Here is a 6,133-nt window from a genome sequence, read left to right on the forward strand (position 1 = left end):
CCGTGACCCTGAAGTCCTTAATTAATCCGAATCTGTTTCAATGTTGTTATATGAATGTATGGATACATGACATTCGGACGAATATGGTACCAACCAATTTACATCATACATGTTTTTTATTAGAATATACAAATACGATGTACAGACAGACTCAAGTGTATCATAGCGGCCAGTTTACGTGAATGTTAACAGGGAGTTTTACTGTTCGAATCTGGATGAATTACAACACAGTACTGGTTGAATGATTGTAATTATTTACTCAGTAAGGTTGTATAAATAGTTCACTCACACCCCTAGTTAACGTCAAAGGACTAAGATGTTAGAGAAAAACGTATATGAGTAATAATGAAACTTTCACAGATGGTTCTATTACAGATTTCCAGAGACTTACTTCCATTACACTTGTTACTCTAATACAGCACCTCTTCCCACATAGGAGAACATACAATAATATTATAAAATTCAAGATTAGAGCTAATTTTTCGAATCGACGGTTAAACTTGTACCTCAGTAATAATTTATACATTTTGTTCAACTGTGAATGACGTAAAGCATACAATTTAGAAAAAAACAACAAAAAACAGTGATCCTTAGAAACAAGAACATTTTGTCCCTAGGAACAAAAGAGTAGATCATTGAAGTCAGAGGATAGGAAATATACGCTTTTCTTTGGGACAAAAATAGTAGATAATTGAAGTCAGAGGATAGGAAATATACGCTTTTCTTTGGGACAAAAATAGTAGATAATTGAAGTCAGGGGATAAAAAATATATGCTTTTCTTTGGGACAAAAATAGTAGTCAGAGGATAGGAAATATGCGCTTTTCTTTGGGACAAAAATAGTAGTCAGAGGATAGGAAATATATGCTTTTCTTTGGGACAAAAATAGTAGATAATTGAAGTCAGAGGATATGAAATATATGCTTTTCTTTGGGACAAAAATAGTAGATAATTGAAGTCAGAGGACAAGAAATATATGCTTTTCTTTCGATAAAAGTCTGGACGGTAACACATTAGCTAAATTTAATGTATATTTTTGGACCGTCTATGACTTCACTGGGGTTTTGTGAAGTTCTATTGTTCTGTGTTGCTTGTGAAGTCGATCAACAATATAGTTATAAAATTCGTATTCCGTCGTCAAGTTTCTTTTTAGCATTTCTTTTATTCTTCTGTGAACTTTACCCTTCTTGGACGTTTTGTTTACGACCCCTGTTAAAAACAAAAACAATTGTAAAAATTAGGGTTGTGGTTGTTAGTCAATCAAGGCCTGGTGGTTAGGGCGCTCGACTCGCAAACTGTGGGCTCGAATCCCTGTCACCAAATGTGCTATCCCTTTCAGGCATTATAACATGTCGGTCAATTCCACTATTCGCTGGTAAAAGAAAAGCCAAAGAATTGGCGGTGGGTGGGGTTGAATACCTGCCTTCCCTCGAGTCTATAACTGCTAAATTAGGGACGGCTAGCGCAGATAACCCTCGTGTTGCACGAAATTCTAAAACAAACAAACAATCTAGTCGAATATAAAATGCTCAGTAAACAGAAGTTGATTATAGTAACGAAAGAAAAATACTGTCTAAAATATAGCAAAGTACACGTAAGTTCACTAATGAAAAATTCAAAATAGGGACTACAAATACATTGAAAGTATTAACAAAACATTTTAACACCCGTTAGTTTTAGATACTAAAACAACCACCTACTTATAGTTTATTGTATAACAAAAACAACAACTATTCTGACTTCAGATCGCTTAGATACAGCGAAGACGAAAAACAAAACATAAATCATAGTGGGTTTATCCTACTGAAGTTGTTAAAACGTTTGGAATTGATATAAACGAGTTTTAAAGTTCTTTATTTTAGTTTCACTGGAATAATTACTAACAAGCAAAATGTAAGTTTAAAAACACTTGTAGAACCAGTTTAAAATAACTAACTTTAACTCGTTCATATGGTTCCCCGGTGGGAAAAACGGTAAGTTGACGGATTTACAACATCCGGGTTCCATTTCCAGCGGTGGACATGGTAAATAGTCCAATGTGGCTTTGGACTAAAACAAACAAACTTGTATAAATGCTTCTATTCTTCATGTTAATTTTTTTATCAATAGGGAATGTATTTTATTATAGCAATAGATTGTATTCTACGTTTAAATATTACAGTAAATAGTGCTATTTGTGTAACCAAAAATGAACCAGAACTAGAAAATATAAAATTTTCTCGTAAATAAGCAAATTCTAGCTAGGGAATCTAGAGGGCGTTGCACGTATACCCAGTTACATATGAGACGAAGATCAAACCGAAAAAAAAAGGTATTTGAAGCATCTGATACCACAACAAACAAATTGTTTGTATTATTGTTTTTAACAACAGTTTTTGTTTTGTTGCTGTTGTTGGAAAAAAAAAAAATGGAGCAGAGCTTCACTGGGTTCCACCACGAAAATAGGCCTAACATTTAGGCAAAAGCATGAACCAATAAGAAAACAAGAAACTTCAAAGTTTTTAAGAGTTGTCATAATCTGAGTGGTAGCTTTGAAACAATGTAGACTGAATGTTTGGTTGTTAAGCACAAAGCTACACAACGAGTTATCTCTACTCTGCCCATCACGGGTATCGAAGCTTGATTTTTAGCGTTGTAAGCACGCTGGCTTAACTCTTAGCCAGTGGGAGTTGGGGGTGAGGGAGGCGAAATGATGCGGAGAAACTTTTTAATATTTGTTTGTTAGTTTGTTTCAGATATCGCGAAAAGCTACACAAGAGCTGTCTGTGCATATCTGTCTACCTAATTTCTAACTGATAGAACAGAAGGGAGGCAGATAGTCAACTGCACCCACCGCCAACTGTTGGGCTACTCTAATCGGCTAGTGAGATTGATCGTTACTTCTTATAACGCACTCACGTCCCCTAAGTGCGGGGTTTGGTTTTGGAGCAATGGGTCGTGAGCCATTAACCCCCTTGAAGTTACAGTCCAGGCACGCTAACCACTGGGCCACGACTGACCCTACAAGATATTATCTTTAAGAACATTAATTAGAGAGTAGTAGCTCAAGTAAAGTACGCTTAGTTGATAACATTAAATAAAACACGAAAGAGCTTTACCTGTTATTACCTTTATATAGAACATTCCACAAAACACGTAAACCTAATTAATCGGCTTATTTCCAATTTTCTGGCTATATTTGTGAAGGGGAAAACAACGAAACTCTTAGCATATAGTCAGTTTACCCCTGATAAAGTTGAGAATCTCGGTAAATATGTAACAAATAATATATCCAACTCTAGTGAGGACTATGAAAGAAATGAAAAACAAATGGGTAGAACAATAAGAAGTGTAATGAAGAATCAGGGGAAATATGTGTTATCCCCCGCCCATCCCACCTCCAAAAACATTCTTTGAGAGTATATATTGTTGGCTGACGTCACAATAGTCTTTGTTACTGGTCAGGGAAACATTACTACTGGTGATCAACCCTTTGATTCGATGAGAAACAGAGGTCAAACAGAAATCAATCAGTGAAACATTACTACTGGTGATCAGCCCTTTGATTCGATGAGAAACAGAAGTCAATCAGTGAAACATTACTACTGGTGATCAACCCTTTGATTCGATGAGAAACAGAGGTCAATCAGTGAAACATTACTACTGGTAATCAGCCCTTTGATTCGATCAGAAACACAGGTCAAACAGAAGTCAGTCTGAATAATTGCCTCACTGAATGTAACTAAAGGCTGTCTCTAAAATAATTTGTCTCTGTATTTATTGTATATTATATATATAATAATTTATGATGTGTATAATTTGATGCACCAAACACCCTTTTAATAAGTGACGCTTGATTTACTTTTATGCTACTTTACTAAAGACTTAATAAATATCAGGCTATTTACCTGTTTTCTTATAAACTTTAAATAGACCTTTGAAGAACTGAGGTAGGTAAGCCTCCATTACTTTAATGGTAATGTCCATCTGTTCCAAAACACCGACAACGCTGTAATATTTTTCAACGTTCTCCTTGGCCTTTTCTAACGCCCATTCACTGTTAAGTACCCTGTAAATAACGCGTGTCAATCTACTTTGAACATTGAAGATAGATTTATTCTTTGAAAAGCAGATGACAAGAAAAGTAGTAACATAAACGTTACATATTTAGATTGCAAAACAACAACAACAACAACAAACAAACAAATAAATCACAAAAAAATTCAGTAAATTGAAATCTTGTTACATGTTGATTGTATTTTTATTGTATTTTTCTATATTTTTCTACAAACTAAATGTAAAAAAAAATAAGACTACAGCTAAACTTAATTAGACAAGATTCAATAATGAGTGCCAGCACGTGCTCACAAACACACACACACATCCTTAATTAGGGTTAAATCAATACAAATAATAACTCATTTTATGTCTGTAGAATAATATTTCAGGAACAGTCGTAATTAACTTGATAATAGCCATTCCTACCGTTAGTAAGAGAAGTGTTTTTTTTTGAGGGGGGGACAAATTTTATATGTACAAATAACATTTAGTTTGTTTGTTTGTTTCAGGATTTTCACGCAAAACTACATGGGAATTATCTATGTATAGCAGCACTGAATGACTAGAAGGAAAGTAACTAGTCAACAATGACTAGAAGGAAAGTAACTAGTCAACAATGATAAGAAGGAAAGTAACTAGTCAACAATGACTAGAAGGAAAGTAACTAGTCAACAATGATTAGAAGGAAAGTAACTAGTCAATAGCATTCACTGCCAACACTTAATCTGTTTTTGTTTGACAGAAGAGTGTGATTTGACTGTCACTCTTTTCATGCATCTACGGTTCCAAAATACCAAAAGCGCTTTTGTGGCAAGGAGCCGCTAGTAATACTCTCTTGCATTCACAGTGCAAGCACACTAACAACTAAGCCACAACATTTTAGTAAAAGTAGTTAAAATATAATAATAATAATAAATACGTTGTGTGAAAACGAGTTACGACGTCGTTTTTCGAAACTGTGACGTCACGGCATATAAAACAAAAAGCATATATCTACCTTTAACTTCCGTTAAAATTAACCTTGCTTTGAATATTCTTTTCTTCTGAATAATTCCTATTTTTATACTCAATATTCTTATGTCATTTTTATCTTCAGAATATATGTATATCATCGTAAATCTTATTGTTATAAAAACATGCATAGATTCATATGTTCAAACTGGGATAAGTAGGAAAATTAAATTATTTTATGTTATTACTATTGCCCTTCTAATATACCGATTGGTTACACTTTCCCTGGCGAGAAGTTCTAAATAAGAGGTGGATGTGACGCTGGTTCAAAAATATCAAATACCAAAAATATTATTTTGTATGTCTCATGTTTTTTTCTTTTTGTTTGGGGGAGGGTGTCAATAGTTAATGCATACTGTTCTAGATAGCAGATAAAGAATATTTTACGTTAACTTCTAAATCAATTGGTTTCTGAAATTTTCGATATTATATGTACTTAGAAGCAAATAATGCTAAAACGCGGGTTTCAATACCCGTGACGAGCACACCACATATAGACTATTGTGTAGCTTTGTACTTAACAAACATACAAACTTGTTGTCTAATATCATTTTGCTGGTTGAACAAAGTGAATTGTAATGAGCAACAAATAAACTCTGCAATTGTTATGAATATCTTTTCTAAATATTTTATATTAACTAAATATATGCTTTTCTATATATGCTTAATTAAATTAAAGATATAACAAATTACACTAAATGCTATATTTTATTTTGTTGGTGTTTTTCGTCGATTTTTTTAAAATATAACTCAGGTTTGATAATTCTGTAACTATAAACTAATCGAAAAGAAACCTAAACGCTAAAACATATAAACTACTGAACTTGAATGCATACGTAGTTTAAAATCATGAGAAGGTAAGAGTTTCATGCTTATATATTTTAAAATACCGTATTGGCTCGATTATAGGGCGATCTCGAATATGAGGCGACCCCCATTTTAGAGACCATGAGAAAGAAAATAAATTAGTGTCATAACGTCCTTTTTTTAGGTCTGAAAAATCAATACTATAACAGAACAGTTTGATAATAAACAAAATTACGACACTTATGATATACAACATTGTTTATTGACAAAAAGGGGAC

At 33.5% G+C, this 6,133-nt stretch overlaps 1 long non-coding RNA gene across 1 annotated transcript; it reads right to left on the bottom strand.

Annotated features, from left to right (window-relative positions):
• Window positions 1-97: 97 nt before the first annotated feature.
• LOC111086167 lies at window positions 98-4,046 on the bottom strand. Its single transcript, XR_002610907.1, has 2 exons — window positions 3,887-4,046; window positions 98-1,208 (listed from the first exon to the last, which is right to left on the bottom strand). It is a non-coding gene; the product is annotated as an uncharacterized LOC111086167 (long non-coding RNA).
• Between the last annotated feature and the right edge of the window lie 2,087 nt (window positions 4,047-6,133).

Source organism: Limulus polyphemus, unplaced genomic scaffold (assembly GCF_000517525.1).
Source record: "Limulus polyphemus unplaced genomic scaffold, Limulus_polyphemus-2.1.2 Scaffold891, whole genome shotgun sequence".
NCBI lineage: Eukaryota > Metazoa > Arthropoda > Merostomata > Xiphosura > Limulidae > Limulus > Limulus polyphemus.